Below are 12,243 nucleotides of genomic sequence, written 5' to 3' on the forward strand. Positions count from 1 at the left end.
GCCCTAATCAGGAATCAAACCCATAACCTCGATCAATGGGGAAAACACTCTAACCAGCTGAGCTACTTAGCCAGGGCCAGATCTACATTATTAAAACTATACCAAAACAAGAAATCTCTCATCTAGGTCAAAGCTGCATAATCAAAAGATAACACTGGCCCTTGAACAACACAGGTTTGAACCACTCGGGACCACTTACATGTGGATTTTTAAAATAAATATTTATAATGCTATAAACTAATGGCCTCATTTAATTTGTTTACACCTAGGAAAACCTATTACAAGTAAGGCCACACTTGGAGGTACTGGAGGTTAGAATTCCAATATATTTAGGGGGAAGACACAAGTCAATTTACACTTGGAGTCTGCCTCTTTCTTTAAAGCTGACTCACAGAAGCAAGAGTATAAAGAAAGGTATGGAGAAACTCGGTGCTTCTTATCCATGCTCTGTACCTTATCCATTCTTTGCCTCTCTCACTCCACACTCCTTTTTCTTCTAAAGACATAGTTTTGTCTATAATACTGTCCTGTACTCACCACTTCCTTTATACAATAAGATGAGCAGCAATCAGAACTTCCCATAAGAAACTGTAAGAAACAGGTAGCATCATTTCCTAACACCATTCTTTTCATTCCAGCTGACTCTCACCTTAGATGGTTTCAACTTTCCACAGACAGGACTCTGCTGATAGACAGCCAGTCAACTCGAAATAAGAAACACTGTAATATCACTGCAGTGGAGAAATACCTCTGGGAATGTAGTGAGAGGAAGAGAGCTGTCTCTTTCATTCTATTTGTGGAACAGAAAAATACATTAGTAAAGAGATGAGGAATTGATAAGTAGAACAGAATGTAACTTCTCTTATGGTCACACATTGCTTAGCAATAAGTAATATTTTTATTCATGAAAAGGTGGATCTCTTAAGGCTTTGATTCACTTGTGGGAGTTTATATTCTGGGTTTTGGCAAAAGTAATCTTTTTCCACCTTGTCATCATGAACCCTAAATCTCCTACTAGAACACTTTAAGCTAGACATTAGGGTAAAGGTATGCTGAAATGTTGATATTTCTCAGGCTTCAAAAGACAGGGGATGCCTTTTGCTGCTGAAGTGTCCAAGCAGCCTCCCACTTTGCTCATCATGCCTTACAAACAGTATTCTAACTTTCTTTGTGTCTGTGCCATGAAGCATTGCATTACAGCGATAAAGTACAGTGCCCAGAGACTACTAGAAACATATCCATTGTGAAACAAAATTCGGTTTATTAAGAGGTTGCAGCAAGACAGAATGTATACCATGGTGACCCCTGGGTTATCTCAGTGAAAAAGAAGTTAGTAAGCAATTAGGAATAACATTCTTAGCACAGGAAGCAAGATACACAATGTGTAAAGATATGAATTATGATGGTGAGTTAAGGAGTTGCATGAAGTTTGTTATGACAGGAGCATAGGTCTCATGTGGGAGTAAACAGGAATAAATAAATAAGGGCCAGGACATAAACAGCTTTGCATGACTGAATAGGACTTGGGGCTCTTTTTTTTTTCTCTATAGGCAATGAGAAATCATTGAAGGATTAGAGGAATAGTAGTGGTTTGGTGATATTTGCATTTTAAAAATACCTCTTTAAGACATGGACAAGAGTGTGGTGGTTGGGGGGGGAGGAAGGAGGGAGAGGGAAAGTGAGAGGGGGAGGAGCACAAAGAAAACTAGATAGAAGGTGACGGAGGACAATCTGACTTTGGGTGATGGGTATGCAACATAACCTGGACATGTTTTTCTTTGAATATATGCACCCTGATTTATTGATGTCACCCCATTAACCATTAATAAAAATTTATTTATAAAAAAAATACCTCTTTAAAATCAGAAAGAATGAGAGATGTGAGCACTTGAGACTTTTGCAATAGGTTAAGCTTGAATAGGTTAGACCTTGAAGTAGAATAGAATAATTAGTGTTAGATAGAATACAAATTATCAGCATATACTGAATGTATTGAGGGAAAGTGTTGTTTCTTAAAACTTTTTCTTTTTGTAGTTATATACCTATGTTGTCTTGATCATAATATAAAATATATTTCTTACTATATATAAGTAGCAGTCAAAAGAGTTTTCAAAACAGTGCTGTAAAGTGATAAACTTTGGAAATTGGCAAGAAAACCTGGGTATCTTGTAAGGAGAAGGCACGGGTAGAGGAGGTGGCTGAGTGGGTAAAATGTGACCAGGGAGGTAGGTAGATGCAAAATCTACACAGAATACTCTCACCTTTTGCCAAGTTTATCTAGAATTCTCTTTTAGTGAAAATTTCTGATGCAATTACAGACCAATTTTATGTCAAATTTGGGCAGGCCAACATTTGATTTAGTGTTTATTACATGTCTTAACCATCCTACTCCTAGAAAAGTGTATCTTTAGTTTATGCACAGTGATCCTCTATAACCTTAAATCATCCAGTTTCCTAACGCCCGAACCTCCATCTCTTCTTGGCACCCCATATATTTTTGTAGTAATTTTTGGATTTTCATCAGCTTCAAAATTTTTTATTTAGTGTCCTTTCATATCAGCTTAAGAACCCTATATCTCAGGTACTGCAATCTTCTTGGATTGCTTAACGCCTCAGAGTAACTAAAAGTGTCCAAATGAGCAAGAAAAGTCATTATTTTTGTTTTTTATAGCTGAATTCCTTATGGTATTTTTCAATGAAAACTTTAATGAAATTGGCACATGACAACTTAGATTTAACAGGCTGAATCAATTTTGACTTCAATCATAGAGAAAATGTCATTTTCACAGAGGAAGATGTAATGTGATGGTATAAGCGATCCCCAGAGACTTAGTTGGATCAAATTGAATTCTTCTTTTAAATAGATCCAAAACAGCATGAATCACTGTTTTCCACATCATCCCATGCAGTCATAAAAATTTCATGCTGGCCCCTAACAAATCAATGGTATTTTTTAGAGACTTTCTTTTTGTGGCTTTGTTTAAGCAGCTAGAAGGATTAATTTGCTTTCTCATCAAGGTTCAGACCACACAATACTGCATAATAAATATTCTATACATACAGTTGTACTTTCAATGATTGCTTCTTTGTTATATAATGTGTACTATAATTTCAAAATATGTCTGGGATATTATTAGATTTGCATTGTATAATGTTAATTTATAATCCACAAATACATTTCTCTAAGAATCTTTGAATAAAAGGGGCTCATCTCAAGGAAAGAACAGAATCTTTTGTTCCTCAAACTGTCTCTGAATCCAAAAGGCAAAAATAGAAAATTTAGAGATGCATACTTTTTACCCTAAAGCTATACAAAAAATAACTTATGAACAAAACTACTAATTACAGCATTCTTTATATAACAATTCTATTGGCATAGACCTTCAAGAATGAAGGTTAAGGCAACCTCACCAGGTAAGAGGCCATCATTAAGGGGCTCCCCAAGGTCAAGAGGATAGGTATTGTGGGAGATGGTAGTTATAAATATCAACTATAGCCAATTGTCAAGTTAAAGAATTGGAGTGATAGTCATAAAGATTTCTTCCTGATTTTGAGCTAAGTGTGTGTGTTTACATATAATTCATAAATCATTTTTGTCTTCTTTTGTACTATTCTCTACCATCTAACATGTTCACAGTAGCAGGCACCATATGTCAGTATTTAAGTTATAGAATACCAAAGAAGAAGCATGCTTCAGCAAGAGGAGGCATAAATATCATCAAAAAAATAGATCAAAGGACTCTGTATTTTCTTCTGCGGACATGGCAGTGTATTCTGGGTATAGGAGGTGTAGTTGCATTATGTAAGATGAAACCCTAATTTTGGTATTACATTTTTTAGAAGTTAATTATGATTAAAAGAGGGTACATATTTGGTGACAAACTGACAAAGGATGGACTGTGATTGCTTTGTATTGTTTCAACTTAGTTTAGTTGGAGCTATGTTTTCCGATATTTTTTTCCATGCATGGTTTTAGGTTTGGGTTGACCATAAGGAAAATCTGCATGGAATTTGAAGACTGATCGGAATCACCCTGCTCAGTGTGAAGTCAGGCACCATGGCAGCCTATACAGCTTATGACATCGTGGTGGGTCTTAATGGAGTAGCAGCTCAACTGGCAGCTCCTCCTGCTTCCCCAACTTCTCCTCCTTCAACTTCTCTGAATACTTGTCACACTGTGGCAAAGCATTCCAGCTCTTTTGCAGGTTGCCCGTATCATCCAAGCCAGAGGCTTGAAGGTGTTGAGGCATCACTGCCAGTTCATAATAATACTCAGCTGGGGATTCCAGTGTGTCGTCCTAGGTTCTGGGTTACCCTTGCTGTCCTCACTGCATGCACATCATTCCTTCCTGACTGCTCAGCCTGCTGACTTGAAGATCAGAGCCAGAGCCAGGGGTACCATACTTATGGAGACCATTTAACCAGCTCTCCAGGATTGTGTATCATCTAATTCCTGTAGTAAGTCCTTTATATCACTCGTAGTGGCTCTGCTTCACTGATCAAATCCTAATAGATTTATGAAGGGTTTGAATTGCATGCTAACATATTTTTTAAAGAAAAAGTAGAAGAATGATTTGAAAAGAAATAAAAAATGGTTACTCTGTGGAAAGAAAAGAATAAGGAGGGGAGAGAATGAAGACATAAACAAAGTACTTTATTCATAGTTTTGACATTAGAATCGTGTAAATATTTTTCATGAATTAAAAACCAAAATTAAATGAAAACTAACAAAAAAAAAAACAAAGCAATCCCTTAATATTTTTTGTGTGTGTGACAGAGAGAGAGAAACAGAGAGAGGGACAGATAGGGACAGACAGACAGAAAGGGAGAGAAATGAGAAGCATCAATTCTTCGTTGTGGCACCTTAGTTGTTCATTGATTGCTTTCTCATATGTGCTTTGACCGGGTGGCTACAGCAGACCAAGTGACTCCCTGCTCAAGCCAGTGACCTTGAGCTCAAGCTGGTGAGACTTGCTCAAACAAGATGAGCCCACACTCAAGCTGAAGACCTCGAGGTTTCAAACCTGGGTTCTCTGAGTGCCAGTCCGATGCTCTATCCCAGGGGTCCCCAAACTGCATGTGGCCCCCTGAGTCCATTTATCTGGCCCCCGCTGCACTTTTGGAAGGGGCACCTCTTTCATTGGTGGTCAGTGAGAGGAGCATAGTTCCCATTGAAATACTGTTCAGTTTGTTGATTTAAATTTACTTGTTCTTTATTTTAAATATTGTATTTGTTCCTGTTTTGTTTTTTTACTTTAAAATAAGATATGTGCAGTGTGCATAGGGATTTGTTCATAGTTTTGTGTTTTTTTTATAGTCCGGCCCTCCAACGGTCTGAGGGGCAGTGAAACTGGCCCCCTGTGTAAAAAGTTTGGGGACCCCTGCTCTATCCACTGCGTCACTGCCTGGCCAGGCCCTTAATATTGAAATAAAATAAAATGAACCTAACAGTATATAAAACTGGTGGAATAACCAGCTCTAAAAGAATAATTATAAATGATGTTAGAAAACACAATATTTTTACTCAAAAATGTAGAAATACATATTCAGAAGTCTGAAAAGAAACCATACTGATTTTGAACTGTTATTGGTGGACATGTTTATTTTGAATGACCGTATGGATAACTGTATTTTTAAACAATAAAATGCACATACAAACTATTTTATACACATACATATTATTATTTTTTTAAAAAGCAAATATAATTATGCTAAATCACTTAATTCTAAAAAGATCAAGTAAAACTTTACATGTTGAGAAAAATTCTGTAATACCAATTCTAAATGTCAGTATAAGCTCATGATGCATTACTACTCTAAAATTTGTATATTTTCTAACTCTGTTCCCTGAAAAGTCCTAGAAGCAAGAAGCATCCCTAATTCTATGCTGTCATCTCTAAATGCGACTTCCCAGTGAAAGAAAGCAGGACTCCCTGGACAAAGGGCTGATTCAAGTCTAGGGCAGGAATGGTACAAGATGAACCTGAAATATCCCATTGTACCTAAAAGCAAGAAACCCATAAAAAAAAGAGGAGCCAGGAGCCACTGACACTGACAGGATACCTTGAGCATCAAAATGAATAATGGCTGCAAGGGACTGAAATCAGAAAATATGGTAAACCTTACAAGTTCCAAAAACACAACAAATACAAAACAATCAAGAAAACAGAACATAAATCATTGGACTCCTCAGGAGTTTATGAGGGCACAAACTCATTATTTGAGAACTGACATTGAGGTAGTATTGAACATTTATCCTACCTGTTTTTAATGAAATTTCAGTCATCAAATTGTTGGTAAAAATTTTCTTTATGTAGGAATCAAAGTTTATAAATGCAGGAGAAACAATAAAATTAAAAAGTCCTTTTTTTGTAATAGCTAATAAAATAATATATCTAGGCAATAACATAATAAATAGTAAAGTCCTTAAGCAAGGTTGATATAATTGTAGATGAAAAAAGCAATCCTTAGGTTAAATTTGAGAAGGCTATAAAGATGAATGACATTGTGGGAAACCATTGATGAATCTTTACAATACTAAATTCAGCCAACCAAATACAATGTGTCTCTTAATGAAAGGCAGTAAGACGCTCAGTAAGTCAATTTAGCCACCTATTTACAAAAAAAAAAAAAAAAAAGAGAATTGATGAACTATAAGAACAGAATGTTGATCATTGCTGAACGTAGTTATAAGAATGTGGGAGTTTATTTTATTATTCTCTCTATTTCTAAGTATATTTGCAAATTTTCATAATAAAAAAGTTATACATTTAAAAAATTGTTTATTTTTATTTCTAGCTGAATTATTGGTTAATAAGTAGCTTTTTTAGGAGCAGTCTTTAAGTTCTGGCTTTCTGAAAACCTGCAAATTGTAATTACCTGTTTTCTTTCCTTATCATATCATGAATAATGAAATGTATATGTTGCTATATAGTGAAAACAAAGTATTATAATATGTAGGATGTTGCAATTGAGATGAGAATCAAACTTGACAATATTTCTAATATCCTGTGCAGTATGTGACTCATTAAAAAGAAAGGAAAGCACTCTCTTGGTTTTAAATTGTTTTTAAATTTATGTTTGGTAACAAAATTACAAAAATAAAAGGCTTTTTAAAATTATATAAAAATTGTATTGCTAAGAACAGCTTGATTTTTAAGTTGTTTCACTATTATTAATTTTGTTCAGGCCTAAAATTCATATTTTGATTATTTTCTCATTTTGATAATTTCTGCTAGCAATTAATTTGTGAAGAGTGTAGGCTGTTTTAAATCATTGAGTGAGCTTTATCGCCTGAGCTCAGAATCACAGGGATAAACTATAGCATGGTATAATTTCAAGGTTAAATGAATTTGGTAAACATTTCTAGAATTTCAGGTTCTCAGTTTCTTTATAATAGGTTATGAATGGGTGGCCAGGATCGAGCTTCCTGACATAGCACGGGTCATGTGCAAACCCATTTTTCTCAAAATAAACTGTATACTTTGGTCAGATTGCTTTGTTGGTTGAAGCTTTATCCTGAAGCGCAGAGGTTGCAGGTTTGATTCCCAGTTAGGGCACAAAAAGAAACATTGCTGTTCCCATCTCTGTATTTTTCTCTCTTCTTTTCTTGCTGAAATCAATCAATAAGATTTTTGTAATCGATGATTGTCTCTTAAGGACAGTATTTGTGCCTTTGTAGCTTGAACTCTGTTCTCTATCCCACCTGAGAACATTGAGCTTAAAGGGTAAGCAATTAATAATAAATGAAGTAATCTGGGAGCAGTTAGAAGTCAGAATGCCCAGCCCAACTCTAAGAGGTTAAGCAACTAACAGTTAAAAGAAAGCTGCTGAAAAGAAATGAAAAGTCCTTCATTGGAGCTCCATCAGGATGTTTTCCAAGGCAGCTGCACAAATATACCCACCAGAGTAGGGCAGCTTTCTCTCTGCAAATGTTTGGAAACTGTATCCTCCAGGCTTCTGCTTCCTGCTGTCAGTCCCTAGGGTATATTAATGGCTGGCAAACAGTAGCATGCTGTGTGTGATTGCTCAGGGCATTATTGCTTTCCTCTAGAGTTTGCATCAGGGAATATTTTTCAGAATGTTTCTAAAGGTCATTTGAAATCTTCTTGAAACTAAGAAAATAATGAGATGCTTGGAAATGCTGAGACACTTCCTTTCAAATCCATAGCTCGAAACACAATAAGCTTTTATGTATATGTCATTATCAAGACAAGCCTTCATTTTCTGCAGATTTTCTCCCCCAAAGGAAGCAACGTACCTGGAATAGACAGAGTTCATAATAATCTGTGCTGAAGTTCTTAATATATATGTTGCTGAACTATCCTAACACATTCTGTATATTTCCAAGAATATAACCTTATTCCTGTCGCAGGTACTTTTCAATAATTAGAAAAGAGTTACTGAAATGGGAAGAGCAGAATCCTTACCCAATGTTAACATCCTTAAACACAAGTCTCACTTCTCCCCCACAAAAAGAAACAGTAATACTATTTAATAAACAATGCTTTTCAACTCTAACACAGTCGATAATAACGATGTTGTTTAAAACAGTGATTTTCAACCTTTGTTTCTCACGCCCTGACCTCTTCTCCCTTAGTAACTAATTTATTTGTGCCATGAGATGAAAATGGTTGTATTTAGTCAGAGGCAATGACCTTAGTTATTAGTGTGTGTTGGTGCCATGGAAAAAAAAAAGTTGAAAATCACTGGTTTAGGCCCTGGCCGGTTGGCTCAGTGGTAGAGCATCGGCCTGGCGTGTGGAAGTCCCGGGTTCGATTCCTGGCCAGGGCACACAGGAGAAGCGCCCATCTGCTTCTCCACCCCTCCCCCTCTCCTTCCTCTCTGTCTCTCTCTTCCCCTCCCACAGCCAAGGCTCCATTGGAGCAAAGATGGCCCGGGCGCTGGGGATGGCTCCATGGCCTCTGCCTCAGGCGCTAGAGTGGCTCTGGTCGCTACAGAGTGGTGCCCCGGAGGGGCAGAGCATCGCCCCCTGGTGGGCGTGCCGGCTGGATCCCGGTCAGGCGCATGCGGAGTCTGTCTGACTGCCTCCCAGTTTCCAGCTTCAAAAAAATACAAAAAAAATTTTTTAAAAATCACTGGTTTAAAATACAGACAGTCCCTAAAAAGATGGTTCAGCTTATGATTTTTAGACTTAATGATGGTGTGAAAGTAATATACAAAATAAATTACATAAGATATTCAACCCTTTATTATTAACAGCCTTTGTATTAGATGATTTGCCCAACCATAGGCTAATGTAAGGGTAGGGTAGGCTTAAGTTTGATATTTGATAGGTTAAGTGTATTCAAAGCATTTCTGACTTGCAACTATTTTCAACTTATGGGTTAATGGGTTCATAACCCTATCATAAGCCAAGAAGCTTCTGTAATCATAGCAAGTTAATATGATTCCATTTGGGAAATATAATTATTGATTAATGAACAGGTTGGTGATATGTACTGCTTATAAATTAAGACAATATTATTTATTGTAAAAGCTTTCAAGCATTAAGAAAAATAAAATTTCACTTAATTATCTCGACACTAATAAAATTTTAGTCAAAGTAATTCCATTTTGAGGAGATTGTGAGACAGAAGGTATAAAATTATACAACTTTAAAGCTGAAATATACCACTGAGATCATTTCATTTAACTTCTAACTTCTTCACAAGGGAAACAAGAGGCTTAGAAAGCTGGGGTTTGGGGTCAGAACCAATTAGTGCCAGCATTGGGACTAGAACCCAAATTTCACGGACCTCTCTATGGGGAACATAGGAAAGCTGTCAGGTCAGCAGGCATCGCTACTTTTGTTTTTGGACCTCTAAAGGTCCAAAAAACTTTTGACCCTCTAACTTGGGTAGAGCAGTGTCTGTTCCTGTCCTCTCTGATTTGCATTCTTTCTTCTCTATATATTTACACTTTATGTCATTTCCAAGTATATGGGAAATGCAGGGGTGAAGAAATTTGGCACAGAAGAATTTACACCCAGGGTGATGAATTAATTGGGAGTGTACCTGCTCTCTCTGTATTCAGAATAAACTCTGATTCCCATATATACAAAGGGAAGGTTTCTGGGAACTGGAGGTCACTCCATAGCAGGATCAGATGGAATAGATATGATATAGTTAACAGCTTACTATGGACCAGACACCGATCCAAAGGCCTTTACATGGATATCTTATTTAAGTTATCTAAACGCTATGAGGTTGTTATCACAGATGATAAAAGTAAAGCATGTAAAACTATAAGGAATTTATACAAATCACGTAAGTACTATGTGTTGGATTTCAGTTCAAACCTTATGACTATAGATAGAGACAGTGTATTATGAAGATTATGCCAATTCTATCATTAAGGATTATATTCACAGTTAAAATATTTAAAGTCTCATTTTCTTTAATAATTTCAACCATATGCAGCATCTATTTGCAATTCATGAGAAGTAAATATCACTGATAGGAATTTTAGTTCCTTTGTCTTGGGGCTGGAAGTTGATTTCTATGGAAATGGAATTCATCAGATTTTTCAACACAAGTGCTTATTTTGCATATCAGGCATCAGGCATAAAGATACAATGTGAAGCAAGAAATATATACAGAAGACAAGTTATATAATAAAAAAATAATAAGTAAGCCCTGGCCGGTTGGCTCAGTGGTAGAGCATCGGCCTGGGGTGCAGGAGTCCTGGGTTCGATTCCCGGCCAGGGCACAGAGAAGAAGTGCCCATCTGCTTCTCCACCCCTCCCCCTCTCCTTCCTCTCTGTCTCTCGCTTCCCCTCCCGTAGCCAAGGCTCCATTGGAGCAAAGTTGGCCCAGGTGCTGAGGATGGCTCCATGGCCTTTGCCTCAGACGCTAGAATGGCCCTGGTTACAACTGAGCGACACCCCAGATGGGCAGAGCATCGCCCCCTGGTGGGCATGCCGGGTGGATCCTAGTCGGGCACATGCGGGAGTCTGTCTGACTGCCTCCCCGTTTCCAACTTCAGAAAAATACAAAAAAAAAAAAATAATAATAATAATAAAAAGTAAAAATCCAAGATTATATTATCTATCAATGTTACATTTAGAAAATGTTCATGAATTCTCTTAAATAAGTAGACACGATGTTAACTTGATTATTAGGGGAAAAAAAACACAAGATTTTTTCTAGAACTGGACATATGAAGAATGATGTCTAAGAAATTCTGAATGCTGAAAGCTGTGAATGTTGGAGTAATGGGAAGACCAAGCTTTCTTTGGGAGTTATTAACTTTTTTGAGAGGGATTTTCCTGGGGCAGTGAGAGAAAAAGAACATCTCTCTTTCTTCAGCTCTCAATAGGCTATTTCCCCATATTTATTTATTTTTCTTCCCTGAAATAACAATAAAAAGGTCAAGGAAATTTTTTAAACCTCTGTTATACACCTACCAAAAGAATTTCTACCATATATCTGAAGGAATAACAAGGAGATTAATAGGAAGACCTTCTAGAACATACAACATGGTGTGTGATTTAAAGTCTGCAACCCAAGATAATAGAGTATATTACAAGGAGAAAAATTAAACTTATTTTGATTTGTATTAACCCCAAAATGGGAAATAGCAGTGAACGTGGCACTGATTTTTATGTATCTCATTTTGGTAGCTCAGTGTACTTATCCCTCATCAAAATTGGAAACAAACATTTTTATATCCAAGGAATTTCCATGTAAATTTGATTAAGGATTTCTGGCTGTTTTTTTACAGAATGTGTGTACATGTTCAGATTAGCTAGCACATTCATTTTAGATGGAAAAACATAGCTGGGTTAATTCTTTTTTGTTCTACTCTAGGACATAGCATGTAATTTGCCCTTTAGCAAAAGCTTGCTGAGGAGGGTGACTCATTTTCAAATACGTCTTTGCTCCTGTGTGCAGCAGTAAGAAAACTGGCCCTCACTTCTGGTCTCTGCTTACTGCCCTAAATCTCAGCCTTTAAACCAATGATAAACTTAAAGTTTTCTCTTATAGTCTTTTGGGACTGATCTGTTGTTAATTTAACCATTAGAAAATTAGCCACTCTTAGGGTATCAAATAATTTACTTTTTATGATTTGATTGACACTGGATCTTAACACCAAATAAAAATTTTAATACAGCCTATGTTGTGCATAATGTTTTTACATTTAACAATAATTGTTGTCTGTACCAGGCACCACAAATATTTGTGTAATAAATGAATGAATTCCTTTCAGTCCAACAGTTCAAAGTATCCTATCAAAATGAAA

At 36.5% G+C, this 12,243-nt stretch overlaps 1 non-coding gene across 1 annotated transcript; it reads left to right on the plus strand.

Annotated features, from left to right (window-relative positions):
- The first annotated feature begins 10,634 nt into the window (after positions 1-10,634).
- Positions 10,635-10,710, plus strand: TRNAP-GGG (transfer RNA proline (anticodon GGG)). Its single transcript has one exon. It is a non-coding gene; the product is annotated as a tRNA-Pro (tRNA).
- Positions 10,711-12,243: the final 1,533 nt, after the last annotated feature.

Source organism: Saccopteryx leptura, chromosome 7 (assembly GCF_036850995.1).
Source record: "Saccopteryx leptura isolate mSacLep1 chromosome 7, mSacLep1_pri_phased_curated, whole genome shotgun sequence".
Classification (NCBI taxonomy): Eukaryota; Metazoa; Chordata; class Mammalia; order Chiroptera; family Emballonuridae; genus Saccopteryx; species Saccopteryx leptura.